Source organism: Oncorhynchus gorbuscha, linkage group LG01 (genome assembly GCF_021184085.1).
Source record: "Oncorhynchus gorbuscha isolate QuinsamMale2020 ecotype Even-year linkage group LG01, OgorEven_v1.0, whole genome shotgun sequence".
NCBI classification, from domain to species: domain Eukaryota; kingdom Metazoa; phylum Chordata; class Actinopteri; order Salmoniformes; family Salmonidae; genus Oncorhynchus; species Oncorhynchus gorbuscha.
The window spans coordinates 66,296,165-66,320,507 of record NC_060173.1 but is presented as its reverse complement, the minus strand read 5'-3'; the positions used below and the strand labels follow the sequence as shown (position 1 = coordinate 66,320,507).

The window sequence follows — 24,343 nt, the reverse complement described above, 5'->3', positions numbered from 1 at the left end:
GAGGCAGCAAGAGTGCGAAACTCTATAGAGTAATCCGTTATGGATCGATCACCTTGGCATAGGGAAGCCAGGGCCCTAGAAGCCTCCCTACCAAAAACTGAACGGTCAAAAACCCGAATCATCTCCTCTTTAAAGTTCTGGTAATTGTTAGAACAATCAGCCCTTGCCTCCCAGATAGCTGTGCCCCACTCTCGAGCCCGGCCAGTAAGGAGTGAAATGACGTAAGCAACCCGAGCTCTCTCGCTAGAGTATGTGTTGGGTTGGAGAGAGAACACAATATCACACTGGGTGAGAAAGGAGCGGCACTCCGTGGGCTGCCCGGAGTAGCAAGGTGCGTTATTAACCCTAGGTTCCGGAGGCTCGGCAGGCCAGGAAGTAACAGGTGGCACGAGACGAAGACTCTGGAACTGTCCAGAGAGGTCGGAAACCTGAGCGGCCAGGTTCTCCACGGCATGGCGAGCAGCAGACAATTCCTGCTCGTGTCTGCCGAGCATGGCTCCTTGGATCTCGACGGCAGTGTTACGAGCATCTGTAGTCGCTGGGTCCATTCCTTGGTCGGATCCTTCTGTTATGCAGGTGAATGAGGACCCAAAAGCGACTTGGCGAAAACAGCGTTTTTAATCCAGTAAAGATACTTTACAAAACAAAAAGCATAATACTACTCGTAAAGACGAGAACAGACTGGAGACTTGATCAAGAACTGCAGGTTGCCTCGGGAAGGCACTTGAACCTAGCAGACTCAGACACCTGCTCACCACGCAGCATCTGAGGGAAACACGACACGACAGGGCAATACATAGACACAGCACGGTGAATATAGACAAGGATCCGACAGGGCAGGAACGGAAAACAAGGAGAGAAATAGGGACTCTAATCAGGGAAAAGGATCGGGAACAGGTGTGGGAAGACTAAATGATTGATTAGGGGAATAGGAACAGCTGGGAGCAGGAACGGAACGATAGAGAGAAGAGAGAGCGAGAGAGTGAGAGAGGGAGGGGGAGAGAGAGGGATAGAAAGAGGGAAAGAACCTAATAAGACCAGCAGAGGGAAACGAATAGAAGGGGAAGCACAGGGACAAGACATGATAATCAATGACAAAACATGACATAAAGAGTCACACAAATAGTCAGACAGAAAAGTAACTAAATAATGTAAAAAAGCAGAATAAACAGGGGTTATATACAGCCAGAATCTGGTTTTCGGAAGCTAGAAAAAGAGATGATAAAGAAAACAGTTGTAAACCCAAAGAGAACCAAGATGCGCTCCCCTCTGCTCCCGCAGATGAAAAAATTGGCCGTTTGTGCGGGGGTGCGAGTAAAACACTATATCCTTCTCTAGTAGAGCAAGCATACAGAGGTAATTCGGACGACGAGGTGGTGATTCCTCGGAGGAAAGGGCAATTGCCGCTCCATGCTGGGCCACCCCAGTTTATAATACAGGAGCGGATGATGGGAGGCCAGTGATAAAGGGAGGTAGAAGAGAGGGAACAGAAATTGGAGAGTCTGGACAGAGGCTCAGGCAGTGAAGGAGACAGATAGATCGGAGAGGGGAGAATATCAGACATATTCACCGAATCATAACCGATCAGGGCTGATTAGAAAAACCTCCGAAATAGGAGAGAAAAATACACCGAAGCCTAGGAGAGCTTTCCAGCATAATAAAGGGGAAAATGAAAGTGTAGAAAGAGAGGATCTGTACCCCCTAATAGAGTTACCCAATCCCCAGGCGGGGGAGGGAGATCATGAACCTATTGATCGGGTCTATAGACCTTGGACGCAGAGAGACGTAGAAAAGGCATTAGAAGGTATTGCCCACCCGAAGACAGGAACGGCAGGTTTTGAGCGAGATCTGAATGGACTAGCGTCCAGTTTCAGGCTAAACACAGGGGAGGTGGAAAGAGCAGTTAGAACCATAGTGGGAAAGGATTGGTTTGCTGTGCGCGGGGCCTAGGTGCCAATGAGGAATAATGGGGACATTATACAGTGGAGCGCGGGACCTGGAGAGCCATTCAGGGAAAAAATTACAGAATTATGCGCTAACCTAACAGAACATTACCACCGACACGCCGATTTTCTAAGGTAACTGAATGTAGACAGGGAGAAGGTGAGACAGTCAGTCAGTATCTAGAACGTTTAAAAGATGTATTCAATGCTAACAGTGGTATGCCAGAACCAGCCCCGGGGGGGGGATCAAAATACCCCTTATAATCAACAGCTAAAAATAGCCTTTTTAACTGGAATGCGCGTCGAAATCATTAAGGAGGTGAAAAATAATTTAGTGGGGTGTGGGTTGGTAACTCCAGCAGAGGTAAAAATATATGCTGTCCACCATGAACAGCACGGACAGGCAGAAAAAAGAAAAAGAGAAAATAGGAAAAATGAGTTCTTGATGGCAATGTTAGAAGACAGAGCGACAGCAGGAGGTAACAGAGAAAATAGCCAGCTGAAATGCTACAATTGTAACGAAATTGAACATTTCGCCCGGGAGTGTAAACACTCCCTACAAAAGACCACCAATATTGTAGTTTAACTGAGGGAATGGTAAGAGGCAACAATTGGGTAAAGAAAAAGAAGGGTCAGATACGAAGGGAGCGAGATTAATGAGAATCCTAATTGAGGGAAAACTTTGGGCGTTTAAATTAGTGCTATTTTCTGTTGTTCAGATGCCGGAGTAACAAATACAGATAACTGTAAATTGGGTCTATTTGCGGAGAATCTCAGTTCCATAGCATTGGTGGTATAGTGGTGAGTGTAACAGTCTCACAACCTGCAGTCCAGGGTTCGGTTCCCAGCTGAGGTGTAAAAAATAGTTATATATGTCTGAGTTTTTGGTTGTAATTAAACTAATTGTTTTGCAGAGAAAGTTATAGTCACTAGTATTGGTATAAGATATAAACTGAACGTTTTAAATAGTTTGTTTGGTTCAAATTGAAAGACTAATTCATTCAACTTAAAATAAGAACGGAGATTTTGATGCAAGACGATGTCTGTTCACTTGGTTTATCGAACCCGAAATACTGTTGTTGCAGACAGCCAACCATTATTTACAATGAGTTGAAAATCGTTGCGAAATGAGTCAAGATTGAGCGCTTGTTGATGACATCACTCGCGAGGTTTCCGTCACCACGGAGATTATGTCTTGACTGGGGGTAACGGAGAAAATGGTTCGTGTCTTTTAGAAGGAAATGCATGCATTATTGTTGAGTCACTTTTCAGAAGTTGATAAAAATTTCGAAATACATTTTTAAAAGGAGTATGTAAGTCGTCAGGAAAGATGCTAAAAACTAGCAGCTGATTCGCTAGGTGGGTATCATTGATTTGTGGCGTTTATTTGGACTGTAATTAGGCCATGAGAAAGAGAGATTGAATGTCTGAATCATAAAACATCGTGATAATGGATTCTGATGGTTATTGATTCTTGGTTTGATCGTTTAAATAACACCAGTGAATTTGAGCACTGTTTCCATTATGTGGAACAGTGTCAGGGTATTAATGGTGAAAAGCAACCTCTATAGTAAAACATAATTGTATATGTTTTGGTAAACTAGCTAGGTTGAATTTGTTTATTTGAGCATTTCCCTTGATACGTAGACATACGTAACAGGGGCAAGTTGTTTTTCCTTGAGGAACACGCAGATGGTGTTTTGTTTTATTGAGATGTAAATGTGAGTTGAAGGAGCCAAGGGAAAATACGTTATTTTTATTAAATATCTGGGATTATAATCTTGGGGAGAATGAGGCAATAAACGACCAAATTGGAAAGGCCTGGAAGTTTTGATTAATCATTAAGGTTTGCAAATATATACACATAAAACATTTGTTCGGACTATTTGTTTTGGTGCAAAGGTATTTTAAAGAGGCACACTCAAATATGGAACTTTATGAGTTTTTATTTTATGAGTTTTAAATTACACAAGTGAATTTAGATTTTAAGGATAAAGGGTTCTTTAATATGTCTAATGTAGTATAGAACTTGACTATAATAGGGTGGGTTGACTTATAGACCTTATCATGACTGTCTACTGAGGTCTGATCAGCCTCCGGGGAGAGTCATTGGTATAATGAATGTGGTCATATTGAGTTACTAGTTTTAAGGTAAATTCATTATAAAGGAGTTTAGGTTAGGAGGTTAGAATTATTGTTTCAACTGCAAATGAGAAAGTGGTTCAGGATTCTGTTTTACAACATTAGCTGTGAAGTTTTGAATGGGCTATTAACAGAGAAAAAATAATCCTATTTATCATTGAGAATAAATAGGGGAAGATAAGATACATTGAGGTTGGGATAGGAGATATATTAAGCCAATAGGGCAGGGTATTACATAGAAAAATAAGTTTCAGTTCTTAGGGGTGATAAATTACTGTAGATAAGGAATTATGCATTTTTGACTTAAATGTAAATGTAAATGTAAATATTAAATTCATGTTATTGTCAGATAGAATACTGAGGGTCCCTGAAGGAAGGATTTTGATAGGATAAGCATTTGTTTTGAATTTGTTTGACTATTAGGAGTTTTTTTAAATAGTATTAAATTTAACAGGTATATAGGACATCTGTGATGATTTAGGATTATTGTTAGGATTAAGATAGGTTGATTAAGGAAATGTAAGGACTTTAGAGATTGACACTCATAGACATGTTTTTTCTAAAATCAATTATTTTAGATAAAGTCAAACAGTTAGAAGCTTAGTGATATTTGAGAGATATGAGAGAAAAGGTTTAAATTGGTAAATATATATTTAAGAAAATATATAAGTAGCGCAGATAGTTCTTAAGTAGATAAGAAACTTGACAGGGAATTGGTACTGGATTGACATGAATGGACGCCCAAGGGAGAATTGGACATGTGGAAAACTAAAAGGGGTTCCTACATGATGATGTCAGACATTAGGATAATTTACTAATCTTACCTAAGTCATTGTTTAAGAGTAGGCAAGGTTGTTACCCTGGCAGAGCCAGGTAACAAAAGGGGGTATGGGTAGGTAAATTGTGTTCTAGAATAGGATGTGACCTACGGGATAATTAACTGATTAAAAAAAATATATTAGCTAATAATAGAACACATGAGAAACTGTTTCTTAACCAAACCTGTATGTCCCAGATTTTATGCACTACAGGTGAATTACAGGTGAAGTCACTCAATCCAGTCCCTGAGGCCTGTTGGGGGGACCATACCAAGGATTCCTGGTGACAGCTAGCAGAAAGAACTACCCGGATTCATATCACACGGCGGGAGGGTAGGACACATTGCACTGTCGAACAATAACAGAGTTCGGGAGGAGAACTGGAATTAACAGAATTCTGGGGGCCATCTCTCGAATGAAAAATACCTTACCTGTCCTTTCCTCACTTTTCTTGTTCATAGAAGTGAAAACGTGTCTGACTCTTGCTAATGATGTATTTTCTGGAAGAGGGTGGGGCTTTATAGGTGAGCTGTTCATCCTGTGCTGTATGGTTGGAGATCTTAATATCACACCATGAACCCGAGAAGGCCAGAGGGAAATATTGACATAGTTAAACAAGGAGAAATTAGTATTAACCAAGCATAAGAGATCACTTGATCTGGATAAACAGGAAGTGAGAGTAGGATACGGAGGGATGTTTCAGTGGAGTTCTATGTAAACCAAGTGGTGTCTGACTCCTTGGCAGTACAGGACTAAAAGTAGCTATTATGGAAGACATATATGCAAGTCTCTGTGTAGTTCATGGAAAGAAGTTATAGCTCACACCATGTGAGAAGGCTACATAAATCTACATACCCAGCATGGAAGGAGATGGAGTGTAGTGAAAGTAAGGGTTTCAGTTGATAACCTAGTGCATTCCAGGTAGAAAAAGTTAGAGCAGCTGGTTGCTCTATAGGCAGCAGAATACAAGCAGAGTCCCGGACAAAGCAAATCAAATCAAATTTTATTTGTCACATACACATGGTTAGCAGATGTTAATGCGAGTGTAGCGAAATGCTTGTGCTTCTAGTTCCGACAATGCAGTGATATCCAACAAGTAATCTAACTAACAATTCCAAAACTACTGTCTTATACACAGTGTAAGGGCATAAGGAACATGTACATAAGGATATATGAATGAGTGATGGTACAGAGCAGCATACAGTAGATGGTATCGAGTACAGTATATACATATGAGATGAGTGTGTAGACAAAGTAAACAAAGTGGCATAGTTAAAGTGGCTAGTGATACATGTGTTACATAAGGATGCAGTCGATGATGTAGAGTACAGTATATACATATGCATATGAGATGAATAATGTAGGGTAAGTAACATTATATAAGGTAGCATTGTTTAAAGTGGCTAGTGATATATTTACATCATTTCCCATCAATTCCCATTATTAAAATGGCTGGAGTTGGGTCAGTGTCAATGACAGTGTGTTGGCAGCAGCCACTCAATGTTAGTGGTGGCTGTTTAACAGTCTGATGGCCTTGAGATAGAAGCTGTTTTTCAGTCTCTCGGTCCCAGCTTTGATGCACCTGTACTGACCTCGCCTTCTGGATGATAGCAGGGTGAACAGGCAGTGGTTCGGGTGGTTGATGTCCTTGATGATCTTTATGGCCTTCCTGTAACAACGGGTGGTGTAGGTGTCCTGGAGGGCAGGTAGTTTGCCCCCGGTGATGCGTTGTGCAGTCCTCACTACCCTCTGGAGAGCCTTACGGTTGAGGGCGGAGCAGTTGCCGTACCAGGCGGTGATACAGCCCGCCAGGATGCTCTCGATTGTGCATCTGTAGAAGTTTGTGAGTGCTTTTGGTGACAAGCCGAATTTCTTCAGCCTCCTGAGGTTGAATAGGCGCTGCTGCGCCTTCTTCACGACGCTGTCAGTGTGAGTGGACCAATTCAGTTTGTCTGTGATGTGTATGCCGAGGAACTGAAACTAGCTACCCTCTCCACTACTGTTCCATCGATGTGGATAGGGGGGTGTTCCCTCTGCTGTTTCCTGAAGTCCACAATCATCTCCTTAGTTTTGTTGACGTTGAGTGTGAGGTTATTTTCCTGACACCACACTCCGAGGGCCCTCACCTCCTCCCTGTAGGCCGTCTCGTCGTTGTTGGTAATCAAGCCTACCACTGTTGTGTCGTCCGCAAACTTGATGATTGAGTTGGAGGCGTGCGTGGCCACGCAGTCGTGGGTGAACAGGGAGTACAGGAGAGGGCTCAGAACGCACCCTTGTGGGGCCCCCGTGTTGAGGATCAGCGGGGAGGAGATGTTGTTGCCTACCCTCACCACCTGGGGGCGGCCCGTCAGGAAGTCCAGTACCCAGTTGCACAGGGCGGGTCGAGACCCAGGGTCTCGAGCTTGATGACGAGCTTGGAGGGTACTATGGTGTTGAATGCCGAGCTGTAGTCGATGAACAGCATTCTCACATAGGTATTCCTCTTGTCCAGGTGGGTTAGGGCAGTGTGCAGTGTGGTTGAGATTGCATCGTCTGTGGACCTATTTGGGCGGTAAGCAAATTGGAGTGGGTCTAGGGTGTCAGGTAGGGTGGAGGTGATATGGTCCTTGACTAGTCTCTCAAAGCACTTCATGATAACGGAAGTGAGTGCTACGGGGCGGTAGTCGTTTAGCTCAGTTACCTTAGCTTTCTTGGGAACAGGAACAATGGTGGCCCTCTTGAAGCATGTGGGAACAGCAGACTGGTATAGGGATTGATTGAATATGTCCGTAAACACACCGGCCAGCTGGTCTGCGCATGCTCTGAGGGCGCGGCTGGGGATGCCGTCTGGGCCTGCAGCCTTGCGAGGGTTAACACGTTTAAATGTCTTACTCACCTCGGCTGCAGTGAAGCAGAGACTGCATGTTTCCGTTGCAGGCCGTGTCAGTGGCACTGTATTGTCCTCAAAGCGGGCAAAAAAGTTATTTAGTCTGCCTGGGAGCAAGACATCCTGGTCCGTGACTGGGCTGGATTTCATCTTGTAGTCCGTGATTGACTGTAGACCCTGCCACATGCCTCTTGTGTCTGAGCCATTGAATTGAGATTCCACTTTGTCTCTGTACTGACGCTTAGCTTGTTTGATAGCCTTACGGAGGGAATAGCTGCACTGTTTGTATTCAGTCATGTTGCCAGACACCTTGCCCTGATTAAAAGCAGTGGTTCGCGCTTTCAGTTTCACGCGAATGCTGCCATCAATCCACGGTTTCTGGTTAGGGAATGTTTTTATCGTTGCTATGGGAACGACATCTTCGACGCACGTTCTAATGAACTCGCACACCGAATCAGCGAATTCGTCAATATTCCCATCTGACGCAATACGAAACATGTCCCAGTCCACGTGATGGAAGCAGTCTTGGAGTGTAGAGTCAGCTTGGTCTGACCAGCGTTGGACAGACCTCAGCGTGGGAGCCTCTTGTTTTAATTTCTGTCTGTAGGCAGGGATCAGCAAAATGGAGTCGTGGTCAGCTTTTCCGAAAGGGGGCGGGGCAGGGCCTTATATGCGTCGCGGAAGTTAGAGTAACAATGATCCAAGGTTTTACCACCCCTGGTTGCGCAATCGATATGCTGATAAAATTTAGGGAGTCTTGTTTTCAGATTGGCTTTGTTAAAATCCCCAGCTACAATGAATGCAGCCTCCGGATAAATGTTTTCCAGTTTGCAAAGAGTTAAATAAAGTTCGTTCAGAGCCATCGATGTGTCTGCTTGGGGGGGGATATATACGGCTGTGATTATAATCGAAGAGAATTCTCTTGGAAGATAATGCGGTCTACATTTGATTGTGAGGAATTCTAAATCAGGTGAACAGAAGGATTTGAGTTCCTGTATGTTTCCTTCATCACACCAACCCCCCTCTCGACAGGACAAAGTAAGGTGAAAAGTTCATTCTATCTTACTAACACACTCCCAGATAACTTTTGACCCCTCAACATTATCGATCACCACTGAACTGACAGGTTTAATTAACAGAAACCCTAGGAATGCACCCTCTGCCTAATCTAAAAACCCCAGAGCTAAGTTTCAGGTTGGGTCAACCATAGGTTGACCTTATGTGTTTACACAGTCTACAACCCATATGTTCCTGCCCAGTTGGAATGGTGTTCATTAACATTCTATTCCTCCTTGTCCTGTCACACAATTTCTTCTTATGAACTCATATTGTTAATCAGATATAACATAACAGAGTATACGTTTACTTACAGTTCCATTTAAAATGATTTGTTCAGTGATATTAATCATAATTTCCTAACAATCCACCCTCAAAATGACTTAACAACTCATACCAACATTTAACACTACATGGCAATATCAATGATATACTAAAAGAAGACAACCAATACATGTATGTACATAATCAACGACAGTGAAATGACGTCATGATCTGTATTTAAACTGATGCTTTTGCTTTGAGTAGGAGCGCGCTCCGATAATAAATTATATTACCTAGTATTGAAAGACTGGTCTGCGTCTATTTTATGCAACAAGAAATCTTACAATTTCTCATAAAATAGATGAAGGGCTTTCAATTGATGAAAGCACATTGGCATAATTAAATTATACTAACAATCGTTCAACTTACTTTGGCCTACTCACTGAAACAGGAATGGAAGACAAACAAATGCTTCTGTCGAACATGTATCCCATCTTCATTACCTACTTGGGCCTCACAGCCCACGTTGGCTTGCCTATCTTACAACTCAGAGAGCTTGCAACAACTGTAAAGTACCACGCCATCGAAATGACTACCGCTATAATCTACCTGTTCGCTACATTCCTGTACCCAACACGTACATAGTGTCAAAGCACAAGAGTAACGAAGGGTTAAAGGACGATCAAAACGGATACCAATGTTCTCTAGAAGTTCCTCTATGTGAAGAACTAAAGAGAGAACATGTTGAGAAAAGGGTAAAAGATTAGTCACAAGGACTAGACGGGAATTGCTGTACACCAGGTCCACAGTAATTAACACCCTTAGCAAGGACGTTAAAATGTCTCCCTCTCTCATTCGAGACCCTATCCAGGTCAAAAGCTTCGCTAAAGCCAAGCCCACTCAAAATCCTGAACGTCGATCTGTTTCACCTTGAACAGAACAGGTACAGTACATCACGTCCTAACGAACAACGACTCCACTTTGTGGGGAATATGTTCACTAAACGCAACTCTAAGCGGCCATACCTGGAAACAGTCCTGGAGGACTACTTAACTTGTCATGCGCTAATTGATTCGGGCGCGACAATATCGGTCATCTCTCAAACATTGTTCAATGATCTCAAAATGGCTTTGAAGTGGAATGATGTGAGTCTCTGTGAATGAGCAACCTCCTCCTTGAAGTGGTGCAATACTGTAATTGAGATGAAATTCTCGTGCCCTTCGGACACTTCCGCAACCACTGCAGCCGTCACAGCAAGAAAAACATTGATGCGCAGAGTATACTCTACTTCCACTTCGGGGGGGGGGGGGGGGGGGGACTAATGGCGTCAGTCTCGCAACTGACCCGATAATTCCCACTGGTGAATGAAACACCTTGCAATATCACAGACAGATATCCCAGTCTCAGTTCGCAGGTACTGAAGAGATTGCCAAATGCAGACGCTGTGGTGACTGACAGGCCTCGACAGCCACTAAGCATTTTGATGCACAAACACCATGAGATTTGGTTGAAATGTTACAGCCATTCTCATAACGTGGCCGCTCACAACTCGTAAATAGGGTCCGATCTTTTCGTTTGTGCCTCGGAAAACAACATCAACCGCTGATAGGGGGGCTCCCGAGACGCAAAAGGGAGAATAGTAGCCCAGACTCATGATGAGCCTTATCGAAGCCGGTGGGGTGCAACACTGTTCGAGGCCGCCAGAGCAGAAAACACATCTAGTTGTAAACTCCCCTATGAGAACCGTCAGGAGCAGATAGGCCCCTAGACAGGGATAATCTTAGGACATTTCTAAGATATTACTGGGGTGTACCACACTGGTCATAAAATAAGTCCAGGGGACTTACACCTCCAAAACAAATGGCAAAATAGTAATGCCTTGCCAAGTGTAGGTTCAACTACAATACAACTAGTCAAGTGCTCTAATTATCTGTTCAATTAGGATAATATTTCAGAATAAATCGGTAGGATAACTGGTCCCCTTTAGTACCAGTACCAATGTCAGCACAGTCAGTCCAGCAGCAATCAGTAAGAGGATTATATACCTCACAAGTCAAATTGCTATTGATAACAGCGACAAAGGAGTTAGTAGTCACTCAGATTGCAACACGTGTAAGGGAATCTCCGGAACATTCTTCTGATGGTCAACACACATGCCACTAATAAATAGAACCACCCATTCAGGAGAACAGTTATTAGAAGTCATGAACCATGATCACAACGCTTACGACTGGTTCAGTGCTTAGAGAGTACTTCCTTTGTGAGGTTAACATAGCTATGAAATAGACTCCTTCATACCTACCACCGCTACTACAATGGTGTAAGACACATTGCCGTGTAGTAAAACTACTACAGGTCCCCTAAACATATGTCTTGAGGTCGACATAAATTCTTACCTAACTCCAGGCATTGACCTGGAAATGATCTGATGACGTCAGACTCATTCTGAACAGGTTGCAGCCTACCAGGATACTTGGTTTTCTTTCCCTTTACATGTGCGCTTATGTAAGCATAAACGCACACGTACAACGGAACTTTTAATGAGGATTCATGCTTGGATCACTTAAGGGTCCAAGCAAAATACCAGCCTTAGTAAAGTTGAACATTTACTTTGAGGCCTTTGACTCTACAGCTACAGTACTCACCAGTATCTCCACAGAGGTCAATAGGTCATCCCTGTAGACTGCACAAAAGCTGCTGCCTTGCAGCTGTAGACTTATCATGAAGTTAGGATATTGGCCTAAGCAACACACTGCAAATTAGGAACACCCTAGATAGGACATTAAACAATGCCATGATAAGGTAATTTTGCCAGGACCTTGATCGTATGTAGAATATAGTCCAATTAGATTAGATTAACTTCTCTACATTTTTTGCCCGTATCATGCAGCCCTGGCACAGTGTGGAAATCACAACAAAAGTGCAGGAAATGCAGAAATTTATGAAAAACGCGGAAAATAATTTTGGGTTGAAGTTGGATTTAACTCATAATATATGTGTTGCCACCCTAAGGTAATACAATACTCATGAAGCATATTTAGAACTTTTATTATTCAAAAGCATAAAATATTGTCAAAGAATTGAAAAATATTGTGATACAGTATGATATTTTGACCATATCATGCAGCATTATACTACACTGCTTCAGACAACAGAAGTAACTGTAGCACGTATACCTGTGGATGAATGAGTGACTTGTTTTATCATGGTGGTCAGAGTACTCCAACAAAATGAACCAGCATATAGTATCACTACAATATCGATAATCACAATATCAGCATATCGTCTTATAACATTATGACAGTTTTCCAAACATAAGAAGGCATACTGTAGGCCTAAATGTGTATGTACATGTATTTGTACTGTACGGTATGTATGTACATGCACTGTACAGGGCTTGTTGAGTTTATTGGGTGATGTTGTGCCCTTACACTTCTCTGTATTCCAGACATGATCACAGAACATTAACTTGGTTCTAAGCACTTAACGCTTACTGTCTAATACTGTGATTAATGCAGTTAGAAGGTTCACTCTATAAACCACACAACAGCCACGAAAACTAATTTTCCGATCATTACCACTTCCTATAGTACCACCAGTGTTACTGCACCACTAACACCATTAACAACCACAACTACAAAACGTAGCAATAGTGATGGTAACATATATTCTATAGTCGTAGTATACTATTGTTACAATCATCTTTTTTAGGGTGAACCTTGCAGTCTCTACCTGGAATGAATTTCTTCCTGTATTTTTCCTGTATTTTGCTGGAATTCTCTACCGGCAGCATAGCATTACCTCAGCCACCTCCAGCTGTTAGGAACTGACAGACTTGCCCAGTGTCCAGGACTAAGTGACAGAGCAGGCGATGAGCTGTGACCCTCAGATGAATAGCCTCTGTACTGGTCAGTTCTGTCTCACTTCCAGCTTATTACTACACTGACTGTAGAGACATAGAAGTAGAGAAGCACAAAGGGGCAGATCATATTATACTGGTTTGTGATTAGTAGGCACGTAAAGGAAGACAACTCTCTGCAATGGAGTGAAACGGGAAAGTACCATGTGCTTTTCCAATAAGAAACCATTGTTTTCCGTTGCAAAACATTTAGCTAGGGTGTGCCCTAAATTAACACATCTCTGGAGTTATACTGGAGCAGGATCATTTGAAAAACAGCCAACACTTCTATGTTGATTTTCTTTTCCTTTTTTCCACTATTTGGTGAGGTAAGTCAGGGAGCGGTCACTTTTTTCATCACAGAAATTTCCTGAAGGACCCAGGTCTGGCTAAAGCAATGAACTGGGCTCTTGATGCAGACCGGCAATGTTTCCACTGTTTCCATGGTAACCTTGTACAGTATGAGTAGGCGAGTTAGTATATTATGTGTCATGTTTTGTCTTAGATTGTCTTGTCATTTTGCTTTTCCCTCTGTTCATTTTCCCCCTGCTGGTCTTTTTAGGTTCATTCCCCTTTTTCTCTCTCCCTTCCTCTCTCTCTTCTCTCTATCGTTCCGTTCCTGCTCCCAGCTGTTCCTATTCCCCTAATCAATCATTTAGTCTTCCCACACCTGTTCCCGATCCTTTTCCCTGATTAGAGTCGCTATTTCTCTCCTTGTTTTCCGTTCCTGCCCTGTCGGATCCTTGTCTATTGTTCACCGTGCTGTGTCTATGTATCGCCCTGTCGTGTCGTGTTTCCCTCAGATGCTGCGTGGTGAGCAGGTGTCTGAGTCTGCTACGTTCAAGTGCCTTCCCGAGGCAACCTGCAGTTCTTGATCAAGTCTCCAGTCTGTTCTCGTCATTACGAGTAGAATTATGCCTTTTGATTGTAAAGTTACTTTACTGGATTAAAAACTCTGTTTTCGCCAAGTCGCTTTTGGGTCCTCATTCACCTGCATAACAGAAGGATCCGACCAAAGAATGGACCCAGCGACTACAGATGCTCGTAACACTGCCGTCGAGATCCAAGGAGCCATGCTCGGCAGACACGAGCAGGAATTGTCTGCTGCTCGCCATGCCGTGGAGAACCTGGCCGCTCAGGTTTCCGACCTCTCTGGACAGTTCCAGAGTCTTCGTCTCGTGCCACCTGTTACTTCCTGGCCTGCCGAGCCTCCGGAACCTAGGATTAATAACCCACCTTGCTACTCCGGGCAGCCCACGGAGTGCCGCTCCTTTCTCACCCAGTGTGATATTGTGTTCTCTCTCCAACCCAACACATACTCTAGCGAGAGAGCTCGGGTTGCTTACGTCATTTCACTCCTTACTGGCCGGGCTCGAGAGTGGGGCACAGCTATCTGGGAGGCAAGGGCTGATTGTTCTAACAATTACCAGAACTTTAAAGAGGAGATGATTCGGGTTTTTGACCGTTCAGTTTTTGGTAGGGAGGCTTCTAGGGCCCTGGCTTCCCTATGCCAAGGTGATCGATCCATAACGGATTACTCTATAGAGTTTCGCACTCTTGCTGCCTCTAGTGACTGGAACGAGCCGGCGCTGCTCGCTCGTTTTCTGGAGGGACTCCACGCAGTGGTCAAAGATGAGATTCTCTCTCGGGAGGTTCCTTCCAGTGTGGACTCTTTGATTGCTCTCGCCATCCGCATAGAACGACGGGTAGATCTTCGTCACCAAGCTCGTGGAAGAGAGCTCGCGTCAACGGTGTTTCCCTGCTCCGCATCGCAACCATCTCCCTCCTCTGGCTCAGAGACTGAGCCCATGCAGCTGGGAGGTATTCGCATCTCGACCAAGGAGAGGGAACGGAGGATCACCAACCGCCTGTGCCTCTATTGCGGATTTGATGGACATTTTGTCAATTCATGTCCAGTAAAGGCCAGAGCTCATCAGTAAGCGGAGGGCTACTGGTGAGCGCTACTACTCAGGTCTCTTCATCTAGATCCTGTACTACTATGTCGGTCCATCTACGCTGGACCGGTTCGGGTGCTACATGCAGTGCCTTGATTGACTCTGGGGCTGAGGGTTGTTTCATGGACGAAGCATGGGCTCGGAAACATGACATTCCTTTTAGACAGTTAGACAAGCCTACGCCCATGTTTGCCTTAGATGGTAGTCATCTTCCCAGTATCAGATTTGAGACACTACCTTTAACTCTCACAGTATCTGGTAACCACAGTGAGACTATTTATTTTTTGATTTTTCGTTCACCTTTTACACCTGTTGTTTTGGGTCATCCCTGGCTAGTATGTCATAATCCTTCTATTAATTGGTCTAGTAATTCTATCCTATCCTGGAACGTTTCTTGTCATGTGAAGTGTTTAATGTCTGCCATCCCTCCCATTTCTTCTGTCCCCACTTCTCAGGAGGAACCTGGCGATTTGACAGGAGTGCCGGAGGAATATCATGATCTGCGCACGGTCTTCAGTCGGTCCCGAGCCAACTCCCTTCCTCCTCACCGGTCGTATGATTGTAGTATTGATCTCCTTCCGGGGACCACTCCTCCTCGGGGTAGACTATACTCTCTGTCGGCTCCCAAACGTAAGGCTCTCGAGGATTATTTATCTGTGTCTCTTGACGCCGGTACCATAGTGCCTTCTTCCTCACCGGCCGGGGCGGGGTTCTTTTTTGTTAAGAAGAAGGACGGTACTCTGCGCCCCTGCGTGGATTATCGAGGGCTGAATGACATAACGGTTAAGAATCGTTATCCGCTTCCCCTTATGTCATCAGCCTTCGAGATTCTGCAGGGAGCCAGGTGCTTTACTAAGTTGGACCTTCGTAACGCTTACCATCTCGTGCGCATCAGAGAGGGGGACGAGTGGAAAACGGCGTTTAACACTCCGTTAGGGCATTTTGAGTACCGGGTTCTGCCGTTTGGTCTCGCCAATGCGCCAGCTGTTTTTCAGGCATTAGTTAATGATGTTCTGAGAGACATGCTGAACATCTTTGTTTTTGTCTATCTTGACGATATCCTGATTTTTTCACCGTCACTCGAGATTCATGTTCAGCACGTTCGACGTGTTCTACAGCGCCTTTTAGAGAATTGTCTCTACGTGAAGGCTGAGAAGTGCTCTTTTCATGTCTCCTCCGTTACTTTTCTCGGTTCCGTTATTTCCGCTGAAGGCATTCAGATGGATTCCGCTAAGGTCCAAGCTGTCAGTGATTGGCCCGTTCCAAGGTCACGTGTCGAGTTGCAGCGCTTTTTAGGTTTCGCTAATTTCTATCGGCGTTTCATTCGTAATTTCGGTCAAGTTGCTGCCCCTCTCACAGCTCTTACTTCTGTCAAGACGTGTTTTAAGTGGTCCGGTTCCGCCCAGGGAGCTTTTGATCTTCTAAAAGAACGTTTTACGTCCGCTCCTATCCTCGTTACTCCTGACGTCACTAGACAATTCATTGTCGAGGTTGACGCTTCAGAGGTAGGCGTGGGAGCCATTCTATCCCAGCGCTTCCAGTCTGACGATAAGGTTCATCCTTGCGCTTATTTTTCTCATCGCCTGTCGCCATCTGAGCGCAACTATGATGTGGGTAACCGCGAACTGCTCGCCATCCGCTTAGCCCTAGGCGAATGGCGACAGTGGTTGGAGAGGGCGACCGTTCCTTTTGTCGTTTGGACAGACCATAAGAACCTTGAGTACATCCGTTCTGCCAAACGACTTAATGCCCGTCAAGCTCGTTGGGCGTTGTTTTTCGCTCGTTTCGAGTTTGTGATTTCTTACCGTCCGGGTAGCAAAAACACCAAGCCTGATGCCTTATCCCGTCTGTTTAGTTCTTCTGTGGCTTCTACTGATCCCGAGGGGATTCTTCCTTATGGGCGTGTTGTCGGGTTGACAGTCTGGGGAATTGAAAGACAGGTTAAGCAAGCACTCACGCACACTGCGTCGCCGCGCGCTTGTCCTAGTAACCACCTTTTCGTTCCTGTTTCCACTCGTCTGGCTGTTCTTCAGTGGGCTCACTCTGCCAAGTTAGCTGGTCATCCCGGTGTTCGAGGCACTCTTGCGTCTATTCGCCAGCGCTTTTGGTGGCCGACTCAGGAGCGTGACACGCGCCATTTCGTGGCTGCTTGTTCGGACTGCGCGCAGACTAAGTCGGGTAACTCTCCTCCTGCCGGTCGTCTCAGACCGCTCCCCATTCCTTCTCGACCATGGTCTCACATCGCCCTAGACTTCATTACCGGTCTGCCTTTGTCTGCGGGGAAGACTGTGATTCTTACGGTTGTCGATAGGTTCTCTAAGGCGGCACATTTCATTCCCCTCGCTAAACTTCCTTCCGCTAAGGAGACGGCACAAATCATCATCGAGAATGTGTTCAGAATTCATGGCCTCCCGTTAGACGCCGTTTCAGACAGAGGCCCGCAATTCACGTCACAGTTTTGGAGGGAGTTCTGTCGTTTGATTGGTGCGTCCGTCAGTCTCTCTTCCGGGTTTCATCCCCAGTCTAACGGTCAAGCAGAGAGGGCCAATCAGACGATTGGTCGCATACTACGCAGCCTTTCTTTCAGAAACCCTGCGTCTTGGGCAGAACAGCTCCCCTGGGCAGAATACGCTCACAACTCGCTTCCTTCGTCTGCTACCGGGTTATCTCCGTTTCAGAGTAGTCTGGGTTACCAGCCTCCTCTGTTCTCATCCCAGCTTGCCGAGTCCAGCGTTCCCTCCGCTCAAGCGTTTGTCCAACGTTGTGAGCGCACCTGGAGGAGGGTGAGGTCTGCACTTTGCCGTTACAGGGCACAGACTGTGAGAGCCGCCAATAAACGCAGGATTAAGAGTCCAAGGTATTGTTGCGGCCAGAGAGTGTGGCTTTCCACTCGCAACCTTCCTCTTACGACAGCTTCTCGTAAGTTGACTCCGCGGTTCATTGGTCCGTTCCGTGTCTCCCAGGTCGTCAATCCTGTCGCTGTGCGACTGCTTCTTCCGCGACATCTTCGTCGCCTCCATCCTGTCTTCCATGTCTCCTGTGTCAAGCCCTTTCTTCGCACCCCGTTCGTCTTCCCCCCCCCTCCCGTCCTTGTCGAGAGCGCACCTATTTACAAGGTACGTAGGATCATGGACATGCGTTCTCGGGGACGGGGTCACCAATACTTAGTGGATTGGGAGGGTTACGGTCCTGAGGAGAGGAGTTGGGTCCCGTCTCGGGACGTGCTGGACCGTTCACTTATTGATGATTTCCTCCGTTGCCGCCAGGATTCCTCCTCGAGTGCGCCAGGAGGCGCTCAGTGAGTGGGGGGGTACTGTCATGTTTTGTCTTAGATTGTCTTGTCATTTTGCTTTTCCCTCTGTTCATTTCCCCCCTGCTGGTCTTTTTAGGTTCGTTCCCCTTTTTCTCTCTCCCTTCCTCTCTCTCTTCTCTCTATCGTTCCGTTCCTGCTCCCAGCTGTTCCTATTCCCCTAATCAATCATTTAGTCTTCCCACACCTGTTCCCGATCCTTTTCCCTGATTAGAGTCCCTATTTCTCTCCTTGTTTTCCGTTCCTGCCCTGTCGGATCCTTGTCTATTGTTCACCGTGCTGTGTCTATGTATCGCCCTGTCGTGTCGTGTTTCCCTCAGATGCTGCGTGGTGAGCAGGTGTCTGAGTCTGCTACGTTCAAGTGCCTTCCCGAGGCAACCTGCAGTTCTTGATCAAGTCTCCAGTCTGTTCTCGTCATTACGAGTAGAATTATGCCTTTTGATTGTAAAGTTACTTTACTGGATTAAAAACTCTGTTTTCGCCAAGTCGCTTTTGGGTCCTCATTCACCTGCATAACATTATGTGAGTGGGAGGACAGGTTTCAGGACCATTGACAATAATATGTCATGCATTTGCTTGAATGTTTACTTTTTTTGGTTGGTTGGTCCTCTCCACTCAACATTTACAGGATGTGGTTCAGTAGGATAACATTCGATTATAATTTCAAGGAACAACTTAAATCACGTGCCATTGTCAGGTCATTTCTCTGACTCTTATTTCTTATATTGTACAGATTGTAGTTGACAGACAGTACAGATAACACTAGCCGTAACATTACAACTAAATGGAATGGTCTTCCTTCTAATCGTAATGAACACATGCCAATAAATGTGCTCCTGGGGGAACTTCAAGTGAAGTGTTGAAAACATACAGTACCTCTATCCAGGCATGGAAGGTCTTGTTACACTCAGGACTGGCTCTAACCTTTTGGTGGCCCTAACTGAGATTTGGATGTGGGGCCACCTCGAGGCAAAGCATTTTAGTGGCCCCTCTGTTGACTGCAAAATTATGCTTTTTTAAATACATTTGAACCTTTTCACTGGTGAGTTCACACAGACACAGATGAGAGGGTTCTAAGAACCCTATTCTATTGCACAAAACAACCGTTCAATGTTATAAACAGTATTTTAACATACTCTTGTAATTTGTCTACCATAGTGCCTCCATGCATTGCGCAAGTCCCCATATTATTTTAAATCCAAATATGACATTTTGGAGATTGTAAAATGTGCTTAATGAATTAAGTAATGAGTCGTTAGTCCATGTCCTTATTAGCGTGACCTTCAAATGTAAAATGTTACACTTGTTCTGTGTAATACTGTTTAAACTCACCCCACATGTAGGCCATTATTGTATAGCAAAACAGCATGGTGTGTTTGTATGTGCTGTCACCTAAGATAGCCGAAGTGTGTCCGTGAATGTGAATATCTAGCTCTGACACTGTCTGATAGAAGGATCTGTGTGAATAACACTTGAGACAGACAGTGTCACACACACGCATTCATTGTTTTTCTCAGATGGCAATCAGATATTATGAAATAATATTAATCAATTCTAATGTTCAAACCTATTTGATGAAATCTTATCTTGTGAAATAATACACATTTAGACAATAGGGCTTTGTTTCAATGTGCTATTTCAAAAAAATGGTATATTGTACATTCTCTGACTGTCACACCCAGACCTTAGAGAGACGTTTTATTTCTCTATTTGGTTAGGTCAGGGTGTGATTTGGGGTGGGCATTCTATGTTGTCTATTTTTTTGTTTTTGGCCGAGTATGGGATTCTCTGCCTCTAACCCTATTACAGGGGCTGAGTCACTGGCTTTACTGGTGCTCTTCCATGCCGTCCCTAGGAGGGGTAATGTCACTTGAGTGGGTTGAGTCACTGACGTGGTCTTCCTATCTGGGTTGGCGCCCCCCCTTGGGTTGTGCCGTGGTGGAGATCTTTGTGGGCTATACTCGGCCTTGTCTTAGGATGGTAAGTTGGTGTTTGAAGATATCCCTCTAGTGGTGTGGGGGCTGTGCTTTGACAAAGTGTGTGGGGTTATATCCTGCCTGTCCGGGGGTATCTTCGGACAGGGCCACAGTGTCTCCCGAGACCTCCTGTCTCAGCCGCCAGTATTTATGCAGCAGTAGTTTATGTGTCAAGGGGCTAGGGTAAGTCTGTTATATCTGGAATATTTATCCTGTCTTATCTGGTGTATTGTGTGAATTTAAGTATACTCTCTCTAATTCTCTCGCTTTTTCTCTCTTTCTCCATTTCTTTATTTCTTTCTTTCTCTCTCTTAGAGGATCTGAGCCCTCGGACCATGCATCAGGACTACCTGGCCTGATGACTCCTTGCTGTCCTCAGTCCACCTGGTCGTGCTGCTGCTCCAGTTTCAACTGTTCTGCCTGCGGCTATGGAACCCTGACCTGTTCACCGGACTTGCTACCTGTCCCAGACCTGCTGTTTTCAACTCTCTAGAGACAGCAGGAGCGGTAGAGATACTCTGAGATACTATGAAAAGCCAACTGACATTTACTCCTAAGGTGCTGACCTGTTGCACCCTCGACAGCCACTGTGATTATTTTTATTTGACACTGCTGGTTATCTATGAACATTTTAACATCTTGGCCATGTTCTGTTATAATCTCCACCTTGCACACCCAGAAGAGAACTGGCCACAACTCATAGCCTGGTTCCTCTCTAGGTTTCTTCCTAGGTCCTACCCTTTTCATGGAGTTTTTCCTAGCCACCGTGCTTCTACACCTGCATTGCTTGCTGTTTGGGGTTTTAGGCTGGGTTTCTGTTCAGCAATTTGTGACATCAGCTGATGTAAGAAGGGCTTTATAAATATATTTGTTTGAAATTTGATTGATTTACACACAGGCCTACCACTTTGAAGACACAAAATATTTTGTATTGTGAAACCAGCAAGAAATAAGAAAAATAAAAAAAACTTGAGTGTGAATAACTATTCACCCATTTTTGCTCATTCTTCAAGGCAAAACTGCCACAGCTCTTCAGCTCTGTGGGGTGGCAGGAAGCCTAGTGTTTAGGGCATTGGACTAATAACCAAAATAATGCAAAATCAAATCCCCGAGCTGACAAGGTAAATAGCTGTCTACCTGCCCCTGAACGATACAATTAACCCACAGTTCCTAGACCATCATTGAAAATAATAATTTGTTCTTAATCTGACATGCCTAGTTAATTAAAAGTTGCAAGGGTTCTGCTGGTGTACAGCAATCTTTAACCTCTTCAAACTTGGGGGCACTATTTTCATTTTTGGCAAAATAACGGTCCCAAATTAAACGGGCTATTTTGTCAGGACAAGATGCTAGAATATGCATATAATTGACAGCTTAAGATAGGAAACACTCTAAAGTTTCCAAAACTGTACAAATATTGTCTGTGAGTATAAAAGAACTGATATTGCAGGCGAAAGCCTGAGAAAATTCCTATCAGGAAGGGACTCTTATTTAGAAACCTCTGCGTTCCTATGCGTCCCTATTGAGCAGTGAATGGGATATCAACCAGATTCCTTTTTGGCTTCCCTAATGTGTCTAGTGTCACAAGACATAGTTTCAGGCTTTTATTCTGAAAAATGAGCGTGATGGACAACATTGCGTCAGTGGTTAGCTGGTGGCTCTCAGAGTGATTTGTGCGTAATAGACAAAGGCGGCCATTGTGCCTCTCGCTCCTATTGGGAAGCCAACTGTCCCGGTTGATATAATATCGAATAGATATTTGAAAAACACCTTGAGGATTGATTATAAAAAAACGTTTGCCATGTTTCTGTCGATATTATGGATCGGAGTTGTCGTGACCGCAGTTTCCGGTGAATTTCTCAACCAAACGTGAAGAACAAAAGGAGGTATTTTGGCTATAAAAATAATCTTTATGAGACAAAATGAACATTTGCTGTCTAACTGGGAGTCTCGTGAGTGAAAACATCCGAAACTCATCAAAGGTAAACGATTTAATTGACGTGACCAAGTTGCCGACTGCTAGATGGACATAATGCTATGCTAGGCTATCGATAAACTTACACAAATGTTTGTCTTGCTTTGGCTGTAAAGCATAATTTCAAAATCTGAGATGACAGGGTGATTAACAAAAGGCTAAGCTGTGTTTCACTATATTTCACTTTGATTTCATAAATATGAATATTTTCTAGTAATATTTTTTGTCCGTTGTGTTAAGCTAATTCGTGTCAGTTGATGACAATTCTCCCGGATCCGGGATGGGTAGTTCCAAGATTAAGTCATACCACAGATTCTCGATTGGATTGAGGTCGGTGCTTTGACGAGGCAATTCCAATGCATGTAAATGTTTCCCCATAAACCACTCAAGTGTTGCTTTAGCAGTATGCTTAGGATCATTGTCCTGCTGGAAGGTGAACCTCCGTCCCAGTTTCAAATCTCTGGAAGACTGAAGCAGGTTTCCCTCAAGAATTTCCCTGTATTTAGCGTCAGCTATCATTCCTTCAATTCTGACCAGTTTCCCAGTCCCTGCCGATGAAAAACATCCTCACAGCATGATGCTACCACCATGCTTCACTGTTGGGATGGTTTTCTCTGGGTGATGAGAAGTGTTGGGTTTGCACCAGACAGTATTCATCCTGATAGCCAAAAAGCTAAACTTTAGTCTCATCTGACCAGAGTACCTTCTTCCACATGCCTTTTGGCAAACACTTTAACCTTTCTTGGGCAGGGGTTCCCTCGACAACATTCCGCTGAAAAGGCAGTGAGCGAAAATCAAAAATATTTTTTAGAAATATGTAACTTTCACAGATTAACAAGTCCAATACAGCAAATGAAAAATAAACATATTGTTAACCTCTTAAGTCGACACGCATGCGTCCCATCTAGCCATCTGGAAATGCAAATGCACTACGCTAAATGCTAATAGCACTCGTTAAAACTCAAACGTTCATTAAAACACACATGCAGGGTACTAAATTAAAGCTGTACTCATTGTGAATCAAGCCAACAAGTCAGATTTTTTAAATGCTTTTTGGTGAAAGAGAATGAGAAGCTATTATTTGATAGCATGCAACACCCCGAAATACCTGAAGGGGACGTAAACAAAATAATTAGCATAGCCGGCGCTACACAAAACGCAGAAATAAAATATAAAACATTCATTACCTTTGACGATCTTCTTTGTTGGCACTCCTAGATGTCCCATAAACATCACTATTGGGTCTTTTTTTCGATTAAATCGGTCCATATATAGCCTCGATATCGATCTATGAAGACTGTGTGATCAACGAAAAAAACAGCGTTTTATAACGTAACGTCATTTTTTTTAATTAAAAAAGTCGACGATAAACTTTCACAAAACACTTCGAAATACTTTTGTAATGCAACTTTAGGTATTAGTAAACGTTAATAAGCGATCAAATTGATCACGAGGCGATGTATATTCTATAGTTGTACGTCTGGAAATAATGTCCGGGTAAATCTCAACCAAAATATCCGGTCGGAGACCGGAAGAACTGCGCTGCCTTGTGTCTGTTTGACCAAGAAACAAATCGTAGGCAAATGACAAGACTGTTGACATCGTGTGGAAGCTGTAGGTATTGCAACCTCGGCCCCATTTAATGTGGTTCACGTTTAACAATTGTTTGAAGTGGCGCATGGATATATTTTCCCAATTTCAGTGATCAGATTTTCCTCTACTTTTCGATGAAACGCACGTTCTGTTATAATCACAGCCGTGATTTAACCAGTTTTATAAATGTCTGAGTGTTTTCTATCCACACATACTAATCATATGCATATACTATATTCCTGGCATGAGTAGCAGGGCGCTGAAATGTTGCGCGATTTTTAACAGAATGTTCAAAAAAGTAGGGGGTAGGAGTAACAGGTTAAGTAAAGTCCATCTGTGTCACATGATCTGTCACATGATCGCAGTATATGTGTGATCTGAAGGGTCCCAGAGTCTGCAACACCATTAATCAAAGGACACCACCAAACAAGCAACAACATGAAGATCAGGGTTGGGTTATACAAAAATATTAGAAACTTTGAACATCCCACGGAGCACCATTACATTCATTATTAAAAAATTGAAAGAATATGGCACCACAACAAAC

At 44.0% G+C, this 24,343-nt stretch overlaps 1 long non-coding RNA gene across 1 annotated transcript; it reads left to right on the top strand.

Annotated features, from left to right (window-relative positions):
* Nucleotides 1–2,262: 2,262 nt before the first annotated feature.
* LOC124041173 lies at nt 2,263–20,695 on the top strand. The gene is made up of 3 exons (XR_006839888.1): nt 2,263–3,302; nt 5,101–5,236; nt 20,544–20,695. It is a non-coding gene; the product is annotated as an uncharacterized LOC124041173 (long non-coding RNA).
* The last annotated feature ends 3,648 nt before the right edge of the window (nt 20,696–24,343 follow it).